Source organism: Littorina saxatilis, linkage group LG2, assembly GCF_037325665.1.
Source record: "Littorina saxatilis isolate snail1 linkage group LG2, US_GU_Lsax_2.0, whole genome shotgun sequence".
NCBI lineage: Eukaryota > Metazoa > Mollusca > Gastropoda > Littorinimorpha > Littorinidae > Littorina > Littorina saxatilis.
This window is the reverse complement of record NC_090246.1, coordinates 39,038,487-39,060,914: the sequence shown is the minus strand read 5'-3', so window position 1 is coordinate 39,060,914 and position 22,428 is coordinate 39,038,487. Positions and strand designations below refer to the sequence as shown.

General features: G+C 41.4%; 1 long non-coding RNA gene across 1 annotated transcript; it reads left to right on the top strand.

Annotated features, from left to right (window-relative positions):
* Nucleotides 1–86: 86 nt before the first annotated feature.
* Nucleotides 87–15,664, top strand: LOC138956205 (uncharacterized). Its single transcript, XR_011452552.1, has 4 exons — nucleotides 87–180; nucleotides 2,103–2,196; nucleotides 2,544–2,648; nucleotides 15,536–15,664. It is a non-coding gene; the product is annotated as an uncharacterized lncRNA (long non-coding RNA).
* Nucleotides 15,665–22,428: the final 6,764 nt, after the last annotated feature.

The following is a 22,428-nucleotide window of genomic DNA, read 5'->3' as shown; positions in this document are numbered from 1 at the left end:
TTTGTGTCAAATATTTATTTACTCACATAAAACATGAATTCAATGTCGTCATTTACCGGAAGTTCCCAATAACGACTAACTTCTGGCAATCGGCAGCAGGTGGATTGTTGTTTGGATTCTAAGTGCACGCAAATAAAACTGCAAATCAGCATGTAAGAGCGTCTGATCGAGAGGGAAGAAGTAAGTTCAGGTAAAAAAGTATAAAGTAACAACTGAATGCGTCGCTTTGTCGTAGTTTCTGTGGCGCATACCGGTAAATCCGTTTGAAAACCGTGTCCCCAGTTGATCGATGACATCTTCATTTGTGTTCTTGATGTGTCGTCTGCTCTTCGTCAGCTGTGCCCTGTTGCTCTGCTGATGACATCCTGTCAAATGTACGATGCAAGCTCACTTGTCAAAATTTGGAAACTGTTTATAGCATAGTTTATGCTTTAAAAAACAGAGCAGTATTTGATGTTTAATGGACGAGGTCAACACTGTTTTTGCCACTCGTCACACTCACACCCCTTTTCTTATTCGTCTCTCCCAGATACTTTTGATTTCACGCAGATGAGGCGTGTATACTACTTTGACTCGAAATATTTGTGATATTCCCTGACTGATCGTGGACTGTTAAGTAGGCGTATAAGAGCTTACATTCAAAGCAGTTACTAGTTTCTGTAATATTACACCCAAGGACATATTTTCATAGCTAAAAACAGAAGGGGAAGCCTGTTGCAATGGCCACCAGTTGATTGAGAGATATATGCACCAGCTATGCCTGATTTAGTTTTTACTTCATGCAGTCTGTTCATACTACATGTATTTATAAAGTGCGTGTATCCAGGGTTTAACCCCTGCTCAAACGCTGCATGTACAATAATTGGGAGAGAAAAACAATAACATAACCTTATTTACAGTGCAATCACACACATATCAATGAATAACACATTGCACTATAGTATAATACATTATCACAAACGCGCGCACGGACACACATACAGACACACGCACTATAACACACATTGCACTATAATAGTTAATACATTATCACAAACACACCCATATCCCATGCACGCAGGCATGTAAGTAAACTGTGTGCTTTGATCCTATAGTACGTAATGTGAACAGAACATATGCATATGGTGCTTTACATGAATAAAAAAAAGTAAAGAAAGGGAAACTAGTACTGAAGTAGGTTTCGTTGAGGGATTTTTGAAATCTGGATTCTTGTAAAGATTAGATTTAGTGTTAATAAAAGATGTGCTCCCACTCTCAGGGATCATTACCTGTCCATTTATTTCCAAGAAGATTTTTCTCCACAAGCAGTCTTGTACCTTGACTCAGACTCAGAGGACAAAAGGTCAGCTAGACCTGGTTGAAAATATGTGTGAGTCCAAATGTCTGAGCTACAAAAACAAATTTCATTTAGAGGACCTCTTACATGTCAAAACCATCGGCCGGCCAGGTGTCAGATAAATAAAGTATGTGTCAGTGACCGAAGACCAAGATTGCAAGCTAGGTTTCCATCCTGTGCATACCCGTATGTCACTGAATGACCAGGACATGTATTCATTCTGTGTGTATGTGTGGAAGGGCGGGTTGTAGAGGGCTAGCATTGATTTTTTAAATGCTTTATGGCAGTCTGTTGTGTCGACGGATACTTTGCAGTGCCAGCAGGTTCTCTCCCTTGCATTGCTATCAGCCACAGTAACTGGTATTGGTTGTGTCATGTTAGGAGTTCCAAGGGAGGGAAGGGGTAGAAAATCCTACTTATCGGAATTAGTGAAAATATTTCTGTAACTGGCAGTCCTGCTTCTTGCACAGCATTGCATGACAGATTGAATGAGCAAGGGTTTCCATAAAAAAATCAGATACATGTCATAAGACAGATGTATGTTTTTGTGTATGCACTTGCAGAAAGGGACATTTTAAAAAAGCTCTAAAGATTGTAAGTGCACACTTGTGCATGCATGGATGCAGCTAGAACAGTTCTAATATTAAGACTAGTGTGGGAATTGTGGACTGTTCAATGTTAGTTATAAAATTGTGTTTACAATGGTCTAAGCAGCCTGCATGACATGGTGTGCAATTGTTATTTATTTATTGTTTATTTGTTTCAGGATAAATCATTCTTGGAATTGTTATGTGAGAGCTGCCAAGTAACCAGAGACAATGCTATTAAAACCAGTGCAAGAGTGGCTTTCAGAATACAAAGTGAGTTGTCTACTTGTAATGAAAGAGAGAGAGAGAGAGAGAGAGAGAGAGAGAGAGAGAGAGAGAGAGAGAGAGAGAGAGAGAGAGAGAGAGAGAGAGAGAGAGAGAGAGAGAGAGAGAGAGAGAGAGAGAGAGAGAGAGAGAGAGAGAGAGAGAGAGAGAGAGAGAGAGAGAGAGAGAGAGAGATATGTGTGTGTGTGCCTGTGTTCATTCAAATGTGAAGGATGTGATTAAGTGCATTGTTAATTGCCTGAGAGGAAAGAACATCACTGTTTTTAAACTACACTGGTCTTCAGTTAAACAATGTGTATGTTATAACAGACTGATTCTTCTTCTTTGTATTTCAGACTCTACCTGATGCAGAGGTACACACATTTGCCTGTACTGTAAGAGTGAACCAACCCTTGATTGAAGCCCTCTATGCACTCTTTGATGGGAAGCCTTCTGTTGAGGTAGGTGTTCATAACAAATATACATCTATATATATATACGACTTGTGTCTGTCTGTCTGTCTGTGTCTTCGCGATGCACGGCCAAAGTTCTCGATGGATCTGTTTCAAATTTGGTGGGCATATTCAGGTACACCCGGGACACAACCTGGTCGATGAGATATTTGAACATGTGCTCTCATCGCGCAGCGCTGAACCGATTTTGGTTTTTTTTGTCTGGATCCACTACCAGTAGCTCTTCCTTATCTTCTCCAGTGTTTTCAGCGTTTACCTCCCTTCCTTCGTATGGCGCGCGGATATTCCCATTCCGTTACTATTTTTAGAAGGTCACTGCACGTTACTATTTTTAGAAGGTCTCCAGTGTTTTGCGCGTTTATCTCCTTTCCTTCGTGCGCCGGCAAAGCCGGCGTACACCCGGCTTTGCCGGGTCCCAGGCGCAGCCTGGTATTCGGCTCTACTTCTTCCCGGCGAAGCCGGTACCCGGCGAAGCGGGTAATCATCTAGTATATATATATAGCCAGCTTTTTAAGAAACTTTTTTTCAGTGGAAGATGTTGTGCATAACCTGTTTTTGTGGCAGTGTAGGAGAGGTAGACGTTAAAGATACCTTCCTGCCCCTGCAAACGATCATGGCAATCTACCAGTACCACAGATGGGATGGGATAAGAGCATTCTACTGCTTGTTTATTTGCCACAATTCTGTTCTAATTAGCTTGGCTTCTTTCTGTGCGGACCGGACAATTTTGCTGAATTAATTTTGCAGATTGAATTAGTGCCTGTGACTTAATTAATTCAGCAAACTATTCCCTCGCCAAACAGAAATAAACCATGCTGTTGAACTTTGGTATGTGTCTAAATAGAAGGATACTCTTATGGCTTGTAAGAGCCTGGACAGATCTGGGTTGGTGTACAGTCACGATCTTGTACTTGTAGACTGGAAGGAAGGTATAGATCTATGGGGATTTACAAGATGGTTTCATGGCAATTTAGGAAGGTATCCATGCAAGTTTTCAGGTTTCAACTTCTTTTGGAACAGCTTTATGGTGTCAGTGACCTTTCCTTTTCCTAATGCTTCCTGGACTTTCACAATAATGTACATTTACGTCCAAATAGGATCAAATCAAATTAACTTTTTTATATCTCAAAAAGAGTCAAATCGGAGAAATTACACTGGTGGCGCATAAACATGAAGACAAATAGAAGACTAACACATTATTAACATTAAAATTAATATACTAACAAATAAGATTCTTATATAAAAAATAATCTTGCTGAATACAAATAATCCTTTTGTAAAGATGTAAAAGATTCATTTAAATGCACACACTAGGTACCCATTTTCAGCTGGGTGAATTACGGATGCTGTGGTGCAGTGGATAAGACATCTCCCTCCTAATCGGAAGGTTGTGAGTTTAAATCCCAGCCGCGGCTGCTAGGTGGGTTAAGATAGGAGATTTTTCCCATCTTCCGGGTCAACTTATGTGCAGACCTGCTAGTGCCTTATCCCCCTTCGTGTGCACATGCAAGCACAAGACCAAGTGCATGCGGAAAAGATCCTATAATCCATGTCAGAGTTCGGTGGGTTATAGAAACACAAAAATACTCAGCATGCTTCCCCCGAAAACGGCGTATGCTGCCTGAATGGCGGGGTAAAAACGGTCATACACGTAAATACTCACCCATGCAAAAACATGAGTGAACGTGGGAGTTTCAGCCCATGAAAAAAGAAGAAGAGCTGGGTGAATTGAAGATTGCAGAGATTTTGCAGTGGCTATAGAAAAAGAAGACATTCTCAACTCAAAATGCATAATGACCAAATGTTACAGCATTTTTAGAAGTCTCTTGTTGAACTTTCGACTTTCTATTCGCCACTGAAAAAAAACATGGATCATCCACTGGCCACAATAATTCGGAAATGATTATTACACAAGCAACAAACTAGTATGTATAGGTCTGTAACCTAGTTCTTTTGTCCCAGGTCGGTTCCATGTCGATTTGTAAAATAATCCTCCAAGTGACTTTTTAGAGAAAGAGGGAGAGAGAATTTTAGCATTGATTTTGAAAAAAAATAATGTTTGTGCAGACATACAAATGTACATCACCTTCTCAAAGTTTGTAATTTAGAGTTTGGAAAAGAAATGTATACGGTAGAAGCCTGGCAGTCTACAAAAGGCAATTTTCTTTTTTCGTCATTGTTCAGAACGCCTGTATTCAGTTCAAAGACTGAAAGAACATTAATTTGTTGGCAGGTGTGGCAGAAATGTTTGATGTAAACAATGAATTGTTAGACCGCAGTATCATATTCTAAATGTAAAAAGCAACAATGTAGTGAGTGCAGAAGTGGTTGATGCTTTTTTCAAGCACCAGTGTTAGACGGGATGCTGTTTGTGTGAAAAGATGACACGCCCTTTATTATCCTGTGTTATCCCCTGTGGTCTGAAAGTCCCAGCAGTCTATCTGGGCATTTGATCAATATTACGATGGCATTTCTGCAGGGATGTAGCAAGTTGCTCTTTGCTTCACAGTTTCTGTGTGCATTCTGTGCCCAGCTAGTTTTGAATTCTCCTGGGGGAGGAATAAATCTTTAAACAGATATTGGAGCAGAGAAAATATGTTTATCAGAGATACACTGGAGAACTGCACCAGAAAACAGGAAATAAACAGAGAAAGCGCCAAACCCATCAGGCATTGAGCTGCAGTAGAATAAACCCACTGAAACATACAACATTGACAATACATGTACCTGCCTTTTCCCTCAACACATAGACCCACACACATGCACATTTTTACCCCTCCCTCTCCCACATAAGGACAAGGGAACACATACTGCAAGACATCTTGTTTCTCAAAATGATATGGTTATAAAACATAATTACTCTTTTTGAAGTGAAAATGTGGATTTGCTTTGCATAACCTCTTTTGAGTTGAATGCCAGAATGGCTTTTTCTGGTTCCATGTTAAGTGCCTAAAGCCAATTTAGCAATTGAAAATATAAATTGTTGCTTTTTGACCTGAAAAAATACCAGAGAGTTATCATTGGAGGTTATATTTCAAAGCCAATATTTAAAATCTAACTTACAGATCTATGAGAATGTGTGTGTGTGTGTGTCTGTTTTGAAGTTGGTCTTGGAGATATGATGAATTTCGTTTGTTCATGCTTAGTGAAAGTTGTTATACCAAGGTTTCTAAATGTTCTGTTCAGTGAAATTAAACAGTCTTCATTCCATATTGCACTGCTGCATTGATGTACTGTATCAAAATCAATAACAGAAAGAAAAAACAAAACAAAACAAATTAAACAGAAAGTATATCTTGTGATGGTGTTTTGTAACCAGTTATTTTAACAACAGGAACTGATAACTAGCAGCTGCCAAGTGTTACATTAATTAATATTTAGGAAAATGATACTAAAATATTAGATCAGTAACAACAAGGAAGATGGAAAAAAGGTTTGTATCTTTGTTTGTGAAGCATCCATTGCCTCCTCCCTTCCCCCACTGTCAAAATAGAACACCCCCCCCCCCCCCCCTCCTTAAAATTTGAAGCTGATGTGAAGTGTGAAGGACAGCAAACTTATTTATCACAGTTCAAAGCAGTATTGACACTTGCCTCAAAAGCATTTCCTTCATCTTAGTGTGTAAAACAATATGAATCAGTGTCATGAGACTGGGTGGCCGAGTGGTAACGCACTTGCGCTCGGAAGCGAGAGGTTGCGTGTTCGACCCTGGGTCAGGCCGCAATTTTCTCCCCCCTTTCCTAACCTAGGTGGTGGGTTCAAGTGCTAGTCGTTCGGATGAGACGAAAAACCGAGGTCCCTTCGTGTACACTACATTGGGGTGTGCACGTTAAAGATCCCACGATTGACAAAAGGGTCTTTCCTGGCAAAATTGTATAGGCATAGATAAAAATGTCCACCAAATACCCGTTTGACTTGGAATAATAGGCCGTGAAAGGTGAATGTTCGCCTAATAGGCTTGAAGTTTGCTGGTCGATGTGAATGCGTTATATATTGTGTGTAAAAAATGTCTGTTTGTCAGTCTGTCTGTAAAAAATTCCATTTCAAACGGCAGAAATTAATATGTAAAGCGCGGAGAGCACTTGTGGTTCGCGCTATATAAGCTCCCCATAATAATAATAATAATAATAGTGCATTTTGACAAAATGTAATTCATGACACTCAAGGATTCTAGTTGGCTTAAGCATTTTTTCTGATCTTGCACTCAGAGAATGTTGTGTGTGCATGTGTATGTGTTTGTGTGTATTAGCACATGTGGCACATGTATATAAGTTCTTGCAGGTATTTATGTAAAAAGGAATTCAACCAAGGTGTCTGAGTCTGCCGTTCCACCATTTTCAATAATTTTTATACTGTTGCTTTCTGCCTGCTTGTGTCAATTGGTATTGCTTGTCTTAAGCTGCTTGCCTGTCTGTCATGTCTTCACTCATTACTTGTATAAGAACTTTCTCACAGTCTTGTCTTTCAAAAAATGTAACATTTGTTGGTTAATAGATTTGTCTGTAGTTGAACGTTAATTGAACTCAAAATCAAAGACACACATGGGGCTTGTATTGTTTTAGGCATTGATCGCTATAGTCAACAGCGTTTTTAAAGACTCATTTACTGCAACTTTTGTTGGCTCGATTTTTTAAAATTTTGCAGCAAGCAAATGCTATAGGCTTTTTTTAGTGATTCTTTTCAGACATTTCTTGTTGTGACATTGAAAGAAAAGAATTATTGGCTGTGTATTTGAATTCCCAATCAGCTTGTCCTTGGTTTAAAGAAGAATTACGAAAATTCCATTACAGCGTTGAAAGGCTTTGAGACAGTCTGCACGTGAAGAATTTAATTCCTCATACCCGGTTGCATGCTGATAAAGCCTTGAATAATTTTTGAACCGGTAACTCTTGGAAAAGGAGGAGTTAGCCCCCTTTCACCGGTATAACGGCTTTCACTGTAATTTCTTTTGGTCGTCATGGATATTCTCGTTAAGCGAGGACCGTCCCTCCACTACCTTCTTTTCTGTTACCTTAATTGCCTGTCTGTTTCAGGAAAAATAAAAACAAACACCGACAACACACACACGAAAGCACACACCCAGTGACTGTGCGTGCCAGCTATACTATAAAAACAAGAAACAAAGTTACTTTGTGGATTGCTGTTAAAGAGTATCGAATTCTTTTTTAGGGGAAAGGATAAGTGTGAATAAAGTAAAGTCCTCATTAAAACTACACAAGGACGCTCACATATATATCCATAATCAGTTATTAAGAAGTCCACTATAATACTTTCACTTTCGTATGATATTTAATATAAGACGGTCATCCAAAAATTGCCCTCGTGTAAAAAAGATTGTTTCTCATTCTCTTTTATTTGTGTTCCCTTTCTTTTGTTCCAAATGTATTTGTTTGTAGATCACTTTGTTCTTTGTCTGTCATCTTCTTCTTGTTCGTTTTGTTTGTTCTTCCTTTCCTTCCTTTCTTTCTTTCTTTCTTTCTTGCTCCATTTTTTTTATTTTTTATTGTTTTCCTTTTCATTTGTTTGTTTTGTTCCAATTAACTTGTAGTAGTCGCCTTCGTTTCTTCCTACATATTTTTTGTGTGTCTTCCGTTCTGTTTGCCCTTCTTTTGTTTTTTCCCCTCTGTCTGTCTTTCTTACCTTTCATTATGTTCAGTGCACACTTGATCCTATTCTCGCTCGCCTGACTATCGGTATGCAAGCTGCATAACGTGTATTGCAAGACACGGACTGTGCACTGTCCAGCTGTCACAAAAAAAGCAGGCGAGCGTCAAGAGCTAAGAGGTACACTCACGCGAATGACAGCAGCGGGCAATAATGATGTCAGTAATTCTTTTCATCGACCTGGCAACAGTCCTTTAGTTAGCCTGCGAAGTACAAGTTTGTATTGCTACCCGCAGCAATGGCCAATCACTATTTGCGCGAATCATGTCATTGTCATTTTGTAATAGTAAGTGAAGACGAGAAACCCGCATGGTCGCGGCACCTGTGTTAACAAATATTAGCAATGGTCAGTATTTCTTCAGGCATATTGCCCACATTTGAAGGAGGTTTTTATATTTATTATATTAAATGATGTGAAACCTGTCTGTCCTTTGCAATGAAGAATAAAAAATGCGATGCCGCTTTAAAACTTTTAATTCTGTCGAGTAATTTTGACAAATATACATCACACACGCAAGGACGCTCGATCGCACACACACACACACACACACACACACACACACACACACACACACACACACACACACACACACACACACACACACACACACACACACACACACACACACACACACACACACACACACACACTTTTGTTTTCGATTCCTAATACTGGTCGATTAACTAAAGAAGTGACCAAGTGACAAGTTTTTGTTTCAGGTTGTATTCTTACTCTGCGTAAAAAACCCAATTACAATAAGAATTAAAAAAAAAAACAGCCAGCACGGTCGCTAGTTATGAGATGTGCAAAGACAGAACCCTTGAAAGTTAAGACCCCTAAAAGAGCTAAAGAGGTATATTGTATTTTCCCTCGAATATTTTTCCAGACGTCAAAATCCAAGACTTTGATGAAGAAGGAACGATTTGGTTTGGCTTGAAAAAAAATGCCACACTTTGAAGACATGATAATATATAAGGAGCTAGAGTAAATAAGCTTAGTGGACACCCTTCCGGGTATGATTTGGCAATTGTGGCCATAACAATGACAAATAATGGGCGGCTGCCATTGTTTGACAATTGCCCTTAAACGCTCGCACGGGGGAGCCAGGTTAAACCCTAGAACGATTTGAAAGAAATCGATTGACAGTTGCAAAGCCATTGTATATTGCCCCCACCATCTGTATTTAAATGATTGCAAGCTTTTCTGTTGTGTTTTTAGTGAGCCTGGCAGTGGTGGGCCATTATTTCGATAAATACTACCTTTGCTCTCACAATCTGCTGCGTTATTGCGAATTAAAGGTATGGCAACGACCTCGAGTCAACCTGGTTTATAATCTGGAGGAAGAAAAAAAAATAAGAAGAAAATATGCCTTGCGAAGAGAAAGAAAGACAGAAGAAGAATACAAAGAAAGGTTGAAGAGGGATAGGAAGGGATGTTGCTGGTGGCCATGCAAACTTTGATGGAAACAGATTCGTGGGCCTTTTTGGGCTCCAGTACAGAGGGCTCTTGTGTCTGTTTCTACGGGGTTTGGACCGGAAAGGCACACCCTGCTTCGGACTATGTATCTTCGTCTTGTTCTTCTTGTTCTTCTTGTTCTTCTTGTTCTTCTTTTAGTCACTTCCTCTTCTGCGTTTGTCAATCAATCAATCAATCAATCAATCAATCAATCAATATGAGGCTTATACCGCGCGTATTCCGTGGGTACAGTTCTAAGCGCAGGGATTTATTTTTATTTTTATTTTTTATTTTATGCAATTTATATCGCGCACATATTCAAGGCGCTGGGATTTATTTATGCCGTGTGAGATGGAATTTTTTTTTTACACAATACATCACGCATTCACATCGACCAGCAGATCGCAGCCATTTCGGCGCATATCCTACTTTTCACGGCCTATTATTCCAAGTCACACGGTTATTTTGGTGGACATTTTTATCTATGCCTATACAATTTTGTCAGGAAAAACCCTTTTGTCAATCGTGGGATCTTTAACGTGCACACCCCAATGTAGTGTACACGAAGGGACCTCGGTTTTTCGTCTCATCCGAAAGACCAGCACTTGAACCCACCCCCTAGGTTAGGAAAGGGGGGAGAAAATTGCTAACGCCCTGACCCAGGGTCGAACTCGCAACCTCTCGCTTCCGAGCGCAAGTGCGTTACCACTCGGCCACCCAGTCCATTTGCCTTGTGGGCTATAGTTCCGCATAGCCAAAAAGGTTGAAGGGACGTTGAAAAAAGAACCACCGTGGGCTATATCAGGACTGTTGTCTACCCAGCTCTCAAGACAGCCATACTCCGTTGTCAGAGTTGGACAATGAATCTGACGTTAAAATACTTTCCATCCCATGTCATCGTGTAAACCACAACATATCTGTCCAGCCTTTTACTAGAATAAGAGCATCCTTCCATTTGGACACATAACTCATATTGATCAACACACCAGCTTCTCTTTGTTCACAGTGGGAAATGTTTGTTGAGTTAAATTCGTACCGGACATCTGCAAAATCAATTCACTAAACACACACTCACACCCCCCCCCCCCCCACACACACACACACGCACGCACGCACGCACGCACGCACGCACGCACGCACGCACGCACGCCAACAAAATCTACTATAAGTAAGTTAACGTGCAGACAGTACGGTAAACTTCCACCACTACCAGTGTTTTGCAGTGCTTCACCAGTGCCAGTCAGTAGATAGCATGCTCCAAGTACTGATGCCTCTTTCTTGGGCAGCAAGCTAATCTGCTTAGGCATTAGTGCGGGGCAGCTGAGAGGCTTTTCTCTGCTGTTCGGGTAATCACATCTCCGTCTCAGCGAGGTCGTTCGCAGTCCTGTTGGACATTGTCATGCCAAGGATCCCTCCGCTTGTCTCGGGGGCTAATGTGCTGTATGCAGGCCAGCAACTGCTCCCGTGGGGGTGGGGGTGGGGTGTATGGGAGGGCTAGGGCGGTGGGGGGGGAGGTGTTTAGGAAAAAGGGTGGTAAGACAGAGGGGTGTACTGTTTTTGCTCCGGCTGAATGTTCAGTTTTTTTGCAGCGGTGATTTTTGAAATTGTATGACTTTTTGTCCTCCTTTCTAGATCTAGTTCAGGTGCAATCGAATAATGCAATACACTCCAATCCCAAGGGAAGAGAACTTAGGTATCGGTAGTACTATTGTCGTGCTCATGTAGGTTTTCTGTTTTCTGTGTTTTTTTTTATTATATTAAAAGCCTTGCATTTACAAATTGTGCTTGTGTTTTTAATTCCGTCGCGATATAACCTTCGTGGTTGAAAACGACGTTAAACACCAAATAAAGAAAGAAAGTTGTGTTTTTAATCTTTGCCAAATAGGTCTATTTGTAAAGCTTTGCAAATATGTGTCTAAAAATGTACGCTTTCTCTGTTATACACACGGACATTCACACACACAAAAAGAGAGAGAGAGAGAGAGAGAGAGAGAGAGAGAGAGAGAGAGAGAGAGAGAGAGAGAGAGAGAGAGAGAGAGAGAGAGAGAGAGAGAGAGAGAGAGAGAGAGAGAGAGAGAGAGAGAGAGAGAGAGAGAGAGAGAGAGAGAGAGAATGTATTACTTTTACGGATGTTTACAAAAAGGACGCGAAAACTCGTAATATCTGGCACTTACCAATATGATGACCATCATATGTATTACTTCCACCCCTAAGGATATAACCTACTTGATACTTACATCGCTTTTGAGAAAAATCTTCCAATGAAACCACTCGGCCTCAAAGAGCCAACCATACATCATTCAGGATACGCGTGCTTCTGAAGTCTATTGCCCAAAGGCAGAACCTGTAGTCGAGAATATGACAGTTGGCCGATCTCAGACAAAGTCGATTAAATCAACTTTTTCCGCCTGGCAGTGATCACAGATAGGAGGGTCGGGTTTCAATCGATTTTGATACCTGGCGACCGTCCGAAATATTGCTGGCTAAGTGTAGTTTGTGTTTGACGGAGGAGGGGGGTTGGGGTTAGAGTGGGTGGGTGTGAAGATGAATCTGCGGATGTGGAGGAAGTATTTCGGAGAAAAGGGGGAGGTGTTGGGAAGGGGTTAGTTAAAAAAAAGCTTGAGATGCTCAAAGTAAAGCTTGGAAGTAATCGGCCCATGTAAGGTGCTGTTGAATGAAACTACAGGTACCTAAAAAAAACAGTCGAAAAAACAGAGACTGAACGTTTACATGTATGCGGTGTTCGAACTTTTTTTAAGCGTCTTTTCGGGGTCTTGGAGGTAGAAAATTCGATGAACATTTGGTCCTTTTTGAACAGTTCAACCGCTTGTTGGTAGAACACTCGACGAAAATTGAGTACTATCTGAACAACTCAACCGCTTTTCGACAGCAATATTGATGAACATTCGGTAGTATGTGATCAACTCAAATGCCTGTGACCGTCCTCTCAGCATTTTTTGACAGGAGATGTTACGACGTCTCTAGAAGAATGTGTTTCTAAAACCGGCTTGTGAGTGAGGCCAACAGTTGGTCGCAAATAGGGCAATATTCAGCTTATTTTTAAAAGCGGCACGTTGAAAAGACACAATTTACAAGACGACTGAAACCCGTCGGGGTGTTCACATAAACATGTATCCGACGATCAGGGCTGTGATTTTGTCTTGTTAACTCTTAGTCTTCTTTTCGTTAAAAAAATGTCATCTGAAAATACGAGTAAAGATGCTTATATCAAACAGCACTTAAGTAATGCGAGTGGCACATGTGAAGAGTTAGGCCCGGGTGAAAAAAGTACTGAGCATACATGTTTAAATTATTAAACGTAAGTTTCTTGAATTACACTAGTTTCTCGCTGTGCATTCGAAAATGTAGTACTTGAAAGTATTTTGTTTTTATTTAAATTTAATTCTTGCGGTTCCTGTGCACTTGGAAATGTTAACAGATGAAAGCAATTTTGCATGTTCCCACGAGGTACGTGGTTGACATATGTGAACTGTCTTGCACAATAAGGTATCATTATTCATTACCACAGCTTATATCGAATGCATGATAGCTGTATTACAATTCATGTAACGCGAAAGCATGCACTTAAAAGCCTTGCGTGTGGATGTGTTAGATCGGGTTGATTCATTTGCATGCATTCATATCCCTGCAGTCATAGACATACGTGCGCAGGTAGACATCCACAAAGGCACAAGAGCCCACAGACAAACACACGGAAGCCCCCCCCCCTCCCAAACAGAGAACCGATTAAAAATATGAAAACGTCAAATGCAGGTAATTTTACAGGTAGATTTCTTACAATTTACGACAAAGTCCGTCCGTGTACGAAGGCTTCAGCCAAGGAGCAGTACATTGTCAGTTTTCGTTTGGCAGGACCGCAGTTTATTTTGTTTATGTGGCAGATTTGAGTGGCTCAGGTGTGCCGAGGTCTAGATTGATTGTTTGGTGTAAACAAGTTTATTCAGTAAATTTCATTGGAATATTGCCGCATACATGAAATAAGGAACATGGAGCACAACAAGCTAGGCTTATGAGCGTACTCTTAAAAGCAAATGAAATTTGGCGGACGATTTTCAAATATCAATGCATTTTCGCTGTCTGACTTGTCTCTATTGCCATACAGAAAATCATCAGCGGTTAGCAAATCATAGTTGGGCAGTGTTGACAAGGTGACTTCACGTATTTGAAGAGATAAGAGGCAATGAAAAATATTCTTTCTTTCTGTATTTGGTGTTTAACGTCGTTTTCAACCACGAAGGTTATATCGCGACGAGATGAAAAATATAGTGCTCCGCATTTTCAACAGGATAACCACAAGTGCATGACGGGTCGGGAATTAAATGTCTGTCAAGTAGATCACTATTTAGATTGCTGATCCTCAATCTCAGTCTGCAATGGATAATTTCTGATTTTCGATCAGATGTGTATCTATACGAGGGAACAACAGAATCATCAGAACTAATACGTTTTTATAAATAACCCAATAGAATTAAGTTGTTTTACAGTATATGGAAGCTCATTCCACAGGGAAGTCGAAGACAGAAAAAATGACTTTTTATACAGTTCAGTTCGAGAGTGGGGAGTCTGTCTGTCAAGTGGTCTTCGTCTATGGTAAGGTTGATTGTTTAATGTTCATCAATACATGCAGCTGCTGATATGATCGGCGTGGTCGAGCATTTGCAATTTCAGGCTTTTTCACAGGCTTCTTGTAATGATTCGTGTATCTTTGACCTGCCTTTTGCCGCGTTTTCACTGGATACAAATAAAATGATTGAAAACGATTGTATCTATTGTTTTTTAACACGTGTTTTTCAAACTTGTTTCTTTCTATTAATGGATTGCTGTGGATTGCCTGTCAGTATCTGTTGTTGTCAACGTGAGAGTGGTTTTTTGCGTTTACTTCAAGAGTGGGAAAAATCTTATAGCGCGGCATAAGAAAGACCAAAATGGTCTGAATATGTGTCTGAGGATCACAAGTCAATCCCGTTACAAGAGCTACCAACTGAGCTTGAGGACCTCCAGGTCTGAGGATCACAAGTCAATCCCGTTACAAGAGCTACCAACTGAGCTTGAGGACCTCCAGGTCTGAGGATCACAAGTCAGTCCCGTTACAAGAGCTACCAACTGAGCTTCAGGACCTCCAGGTCTGAGGATCACAAGTCAGTCCCGTTACAAGAGCTACCAACTGAGCTTCATGACCTCCAGGTCTGAGGATCACAAGTCAGTCCCGTTACAAGAGCTACCAACTGAGCTTCAGGACCTCCAGGTATGAGGATCACAAGTCAATCCCGTTACAAGAGCTACCAACTGAGCTTCAGGACCTCCAGGTCTGAGGATCACAAGTCAGTCCCGTTACAAGAGCTACCAACTGAGCTTCATGACCTCCAGGTCTGAGGATCACAAGTCAGTCCCGTTACAAGAGCTACCAACTGAGCTTCAGGACCTCCAGGTCTGAGGTGCACGAAGCGAAAGTGGGTGTCACCCAACCGGGTGAGAACAAACTGCGGGGTCTGATTCGTTGAAATCACAACAAATCTCAATTTCAACCGGCCAAACACCGCGGCTGGCTCCCACCCGGTTGGTAACTTTCTCGCGCGTATCGGCCCTCGTTGCTCTTTCAATTCTATGCTTCGAATTACCTATTCATTTTCTTTGCCTGTTACTTATACGAGCCGCGTGCAGTTGTGTGTCATCGTCTTCTTATCTTCAGTCATCCTCATACGTTTGAACAGATGTTTTTTCTCTCTCTGTCTAGGACTTGGATCCAGTATGCCATCAGCTGTTCGAGTTCTACCGATCCCGTGAAGACGGTTTGAAGCGGTTTGCCCGAGAGTTCGTCCCAGCCCTCATCATGCTCTACCTCCGCTCCCTCAGTTACAACCAGAAAAAGGTAAGGCCCATCCAACTACCAATTTCTGCAAAGTGTTGTTAAAATAGATACGTTTTCATCTTCATCGATCAATTGTACACCTTCGCACGCATGACATTTAAGTGTCCACTAGTACTGAATTATTGTGTTGGATAAAAAAAAGTCCCATTCACTTCGCGATACGAGGAAGTTATGAAAACCACTCTTTAATTTTAGGTGTGTGTGTGTGTGTGTGTGTGTGTGTGTGTGTGTGTGTGTGCGTGCGTGCGTGCGTGCGTGCGTGCGTGCGTGCGTGTGTGTGTGTGTGTGTGCGTGCGTGCGTGCGTGCGTGTGTGTGCGTGTGTGTCACTGTTTGCCTTTGCACGTGGGCGTGCTTACGTGTGTTTGTGTGTGCGTGCGTATGTTCTCGGTGCGTGCGTTTTAGAACTCAACTAATGAAGAGACATACTTAATCCTATCAGTATTAGTGTCATCTGTGCATTGATGCGACCCGAGCACTGACTTGCTGTCACTGCAGAGGACAAAACATTGTAATCACTTCCACTTCCGACTTTATCTTATTCCTCGGAAACATGACAGGTTTCTTTTCGAAGCCTGACTGTTAAGGGTGATTTTGCAGGATATGGTAGAGAAGAGATGAAGAGCGATGGTTGAAATCCTAATTGCACGATTGTGAAAATCTCGGGTTACAGTGTATACGAGTCGTCCCCGCGAAAATATTCTCCACAAGAAGAATTATGGGGGGGGGGGAGAGAGAAAGAAAGGTAAAGAAAAAAAGAAAGAAAACCCCCAAACGACGACAAAACAACAACAACAACAAAACAACAACAACAACAACAACATCAACAAAAACAACAACAAGAAAACGATGAACCATACAGAAAGACAGAAACAAGCCCCATACACAGACTTTCAGAAAGTCAGAGGGCTTCTATCTATATATATATATATACGACTTGTGTGTGTGTGTGTGTGTGTGTGTGTGTGTGTGTGTGTGTGTGTGTGTGTGTGTGTGTGTGTGTGTGTGTGTGTGTGTGTGTCTGTGTGTGTGTGTGTGTGTGTGTGTGTGTCTGTGTGCGTGTGTGTGTGTGTGTGTGTGTGTCTCCGCGATGCACGCCCAAGGTTCTCGATGGATCTGTTTCAAATTTGGTGGGCATATTCAGGTAGACCCTGGACACAACCTGCTCGATGAGATATTTCAACACGTGCTCTCAGCGCGCAGCGCTGAACCGATTTTGGTTTTTCTCTGGATCCATTCCCAGTAACTCTTCCTTATCTTCTCCAGTGTTTTCAGCGTTTATCTCCATTCCTTCGTGTGGCGTCAATCCATATTCCCGTTTCTATTTTTAGAAGGTCACTGTCGACAACGCTCAATCCATATTCCCGTTATACTATTTTTACTCTTCTCCAGTGTTTTGCGCGTTGATCTCCCTTCCTTCGTGCGGTGCGCCGGCGTACACCCGGCAAAGCCGGGTCCCCGGCGCAGCCGGGTATTCGGCTCAACTTCTTCCCGGCGAAGCCGTACCCGGCGAAGCGGGTATTCATCTAGTTTAATGTAAGTGATATCAATTATAAACAGTATTGAACAAAGAATTGGCGATAACAGTGCGTCAAAGACTTCCTTCAGTCGGTCTCAGAAATCGTATCTTGCTATTGACACAGTCGTTTCTCCAAAATGTCCTCCACTGTATAAAGACAATCTCAGAATTTTTCTTTTCAACCTTATCGTTTTTCACCCGTTGCCTTTTATTTTCCTATCCTCCCCCCCATAAATATATAACACATAATCTTGCACTTACCAGGGTTTTGATAGGTGTGTGTCTGACATGGCTGAGTTCTTGTATTTGCGCACAAGCTGGTTTATGAAAAGTACACGTTCTACTCGGATAACATGGTTCAGTTCCTGTTTGACATTGTGTAATAAGCAGATTTGTTATAAAAACAAGGTCAGTATCTGTCTGCGCTCTTGGTTAAAGTAATTTTTTTTTTAACATAGCTCGGAACAGATTTATGAAAATTGTGCGTTTTACGGAGCTCAGTTCTTGTGTTTTTGCACAAAAGCAGATTTGTGAAAGTTGTGTGTTCTACATGGCTCAGTGTTTGTCTTGGCACACTATCAGATTTGTTAAAAATGTGTGTTCTACACGGGTTAGTTCCTGTCTTTGCACAAAAGCAGATTTGTGAAAATTGTATGTTCTACATGGTTCAATGCCTATTATTTCGCACGAGCTGACAGCGCGCTCTTCCGACGAATGGCCGGAACTGATCTACTTTTGCCACCGAGGCATTAGTCTGCACGTGCATGTCAATTAGCAGGCCAGCTAATTAGTGGACAGTGCCGTCTCAGCTTGCTGGGCGCGCTTTGATCATGACGCGGCTGAGTCTGATGGCTTGTCTGTCTGCCGATCAATAGTGTCAGGGCTGTCGCTTTTTTCCCGTGACCAATGTCGTTTTTGATTTTGATAGTTTTTGGTCGCATCTGTCCTTGCTATTTCCGTGGTTTGTCATTGTTGATTTAGCATGGGAAGCTTCATTGGTGTGTGTGTACTTTTTGGTCAAGGTGAACGAATTCGTGTACATTTTGGCCAGCGCTTTTTTCAGGACGTTGAACATCGGTGTCAATAGAAGTGCGATATTGTTGCGCTCGTTTGTGTGTTCCTCTGACTCTGTGTGAGTGTGTGTGCGTGCATGCATGTGTGCATGCGTGAGTGTGTTCCTGTCTGTTTCTCTTTAGCTTGCACATTTGATGTGGAAAGTATTTTCTTTCTTTTTCTTCAACGCTTTTCTCTCTCGTCCACCGAAACCCTTAGTACCGCGTGTTTGCTGTTGTTGATCTTTCTGCAAAACCAGTTCCTGACTAAATTCAAGACAAGCGTGGAGCGGAAAAGGTGAATTTTGTGCTTAATGTAAGAACGACAATACAAAGTAGGGATCATTTTATGACCCGCACATAGAGCTTATTAAAGGATAGGATTATGGCTCGCCCTTTGTCGATGCAACTTAGCCCAAGATCTAACGACCTTGTTAGCCGACGGAATCGGAAAGGCAAGCATGACAATGCGGAAATAATAAAGACTTTAGTGTGCTAATTCCCATGACAAACGTCAACGATGGAAGAATAGTTTGTTGTTGTCATAATTTGAAGAATTATGGAGGTCTTTAAAGCAATGATGCTATACAAAATGCGGAAGACAGAGAAAAAAAACCGGAAAAGTTATTGGGGTGAAGGGGTGACATTGTTTTGATGAGCCGTGAATAGGAACGACGAATACTAGTGATTTGAGGGCATAGGGGCCTACAGTTGAATTACAGCTTATTGGGCATCGAATTTCATCCGATTTAGTCGAAAATATTCAGGATATGGAAATAATAAAGATGGACATTTACTGAGCACGAAATGCGGTTTTTTTAATTTTTTTAAATCAATTCAGAACATTATTGCAATAGTAACAGGGACAGCAACAAAAACAAAAGAAACAACAATACGACCAAAGACGCGAAACAACAATATCTCGTAGGTTTGAAGCTTTTCAAAAACGCTGGCTTTTAAGATTTCTCTGCCGAACTGAATGACCGGTGGTTCGATGCAGAAGTGCCGTACAAAGCACAGAAGATGGCCGTTTCTCTATTGACAAACTGGTTTCTATGTTAGCATTTCTTGTGTCGAGTGTTTGGCAACACCGCAGACAAATCTAACACTTTGAAGTTTATGTGTAGGTTTCGGTGAAGTGGGAAAAAAGTGTCAAAACTAGGTTTGGGTACGTCCATGTGGAGGGGTAATTGTGTGTGTGTGTGTGTGTGTGTGTGTGTGTGTGTGTGTGTGTGTGTGTGTGTGTGTGTGTGTGTGAGTGTGTGTGTGTGTGTGTGTGTTTTCGTGTGTGTGAGAGAGAGAGACAAAGAGAGATATGGGTGGCAATTTTTAAACTGTTTTGGTCTGTTCTCCAAACCCCATTTTCAATTCTCTATATTGTGTATATAACATTTGCTTGACCTGATAAGCTTGAGTTTGCTATTTCTCAATTATATAATTATCTCGTTATTTAGCGACTGTCAGTTTATTATGTTTCACAAAAGAGGTCAAATTTGGAATGAGCTTCCGACTTCATTGTTGTCTGCAAGGTTGATACTTTCGTTCCGGTTTTGTCGTATGCCCTAAGTTCTGAGAAACAAATGGGCGTATACGCTCTAAATGAATATATGTGCAACGTACCTTTGTTTCTCAGATCTTAAAACAGCGCTCTGCCTCATGTAATTTAGATTCTCATGCCAAAAGATCGATTTTGAACAATTAATTTGTCAGGAAACGACGTTGCTCGAATCGATCTGGAGATGCTTCTGTTTTGTTGTAGTGTTACCCTTCTGAGGCCCTTCTGATGACCCCCCGCGGGTTAGGGGGAGTCCCATATTGGTTGGGACAAGAAAGAATTTACCCGATGCTCCCCGGCATGTCGTAAGAGGCGACTAACGGATTCTGTTTCTCCTTTTACCTTTGTTAAGTGTTTCTTGCATAGAATATAGTCAATTTTTATAAAGATTTTTAGTCAAGCAGTATGTAAGAAATGTTAAGTCCTTTGTACTGGAAACTTGCATTCTCCCAGTAAGGTCATATATTGTACTACGTTGCAAGCCCCTGGAGCAAATTTTTGATGAGTTCTTTTGTGAGCAAGAAACAATTGACAAGTGGCTCTATCCCATCTCCCCCCTTCCCTCCGTCGCGATATGACCTTCGCGGTTAAAAACGACGTTAAACACCAATTAACTAACTAACTAACCCTTCTGATGAGAGGATCCATCCCCCCTCCCCAATGAAGCACACTTCCGTTCGTTTGTATTCCAATCTGATTACCAGATACCTGTAATGAAAGGACACCTGCGGGCGGGGGGCGCTTATGGTCACTGTTCAAACAGACAGGAACTGGTCTTGTTATTCCTACGCTGTTTCAACTCTTCAGAACAACTTTGTGTCTATGAACAGCATAAGATGTTTGGCGGCTTGTTGACAGACCAGCATATTTGTCGTTCCCAGGGGGAGCACATCATCTTGTATTTTATTTTCATCGGCCAAGGCCAATCGGTTCGACTTGCAAGCTCGTTCATCTGTACATGTGCGATTCGAACCAAAGATCAACATACTCAGTGGGTTTTCTTACAGACAGATTATTTGTTGGGTAGGCTTCTTTCGTTTATTTAAAGCCTTTTTGATCTATAGTCTGTCTTAATTTGGTTGTAGTTTTGTTTTGTTGTTGAGACTTTTCGGTTCGTTCGCCTTCGTAATTCACTGTATCACTAATTTAGTCGGCCTCTGACGTCACATGGCTCAAAGAAGGGACATCAATCGATGTTCAAGAAGGGAGGTATCTTTCAAGATACAACAGAAGTTAAAAGAACGCTGGCAAAGAATCACAGTAAGAAGTCTTGCAAGTGATACATTTTATATGGGTGTGGTTCTATTTCTACCAAAGAACGCCGTGGGTGAATAACGACTTTCCGTCAACATGACTCGCAGATTTCATGGCGATACGAGACAGCAACTAACACAGCAACAAAAGTTTCTGGTTTATTGTTTCAATTAACTCCTGCAGTGTCGATTATGAAGAACCAAATGTTGCAGAGTTGTTATAAGCACAGGTGGAGCGTCTTTGTGGGTGTTTCCAAGGAATTGATTCTGTATGCGCTAATTGCTATACTGTCGAGTTTGTCATCCGTCGAGATTACGTTGGTGTTGAATGTATTGATTGCCTTTATGGTGAATTCGTTATGACCCCCCCTCCCCTTATTGTTGGTGTGCGTTTATTGCCATAGTGCCGAACTCCCTATGTCGCCATTTTGGAAAGTTTTTTGACGATTTGTACCTTAAAAAGTTCAAGGGACATTCGCTGTACTGTAATTTAGAATCACCCGCAATGATTTGCCCAAAACTGCTCTGAAACTATGCCAAATAATTAAATTAATCAGCGAACGGTTTGCATCGCCCAGCTCTCCTGCGTCAGGAGCCGGATTCCGCTCGTCATTATATTTTATTTAGTCTTCACAGATACCCATTCGTCAAAGCAGATAAAAACAAAACCCGTTGGATTGAGGAAATCAAACCTACAGTTTAGCAAACGCATGCATATTCCGTGCGACACAGGGCTAAAACGCTCAATACAAACAAACACACAGTCCGTTGGAGAATATCACGATCGGAGATGACTACCAAACACAGCATTCAGATTTGAAAAATAGAACGCTCAAACACCAATTCTAAGACCTTCTTCGTGTGTGTTTTTATCTATTCAACACTTAAAACGAACTACGTAGCTCTTGGCTCAGTTTCGAATCTGTATCTCTGGGAATAGCGGTTGAAATACTCAGGGGCGAAAGGTAGGACGGAAAATATGACTAGCGCAAAAAGGAGTCACAATGAGAATTACAGCCTGGGATTCCCACTCATAACACAGCCGAGTAACTCAGCGCTCAAAGGTTTGTTTTAAGGTATTCCTGGTGTGTGGTCGCATAATTACAACCCCCAACCTGAACTGTATAGGTCTTTGGGCGATGAGAGACAGTTTTCTTGTTAGGCATTATCACTTTAACAATCTCTTCGTTTGTTTTACTTGCCATTATTCCGAATTCGCTATTTATTGAGATTGTTTTGAACATTTATTTATTATAGTGCATGCATTCATTATCTCACAGTCCAGAGATCCCTTCGGTTGTGTTGTTCTTGTCTTGAAGTATGTGGTCCTTGCATGGGACACTACAGTTTTGATATACGGTAATGTTCTTTAGTTATGTAG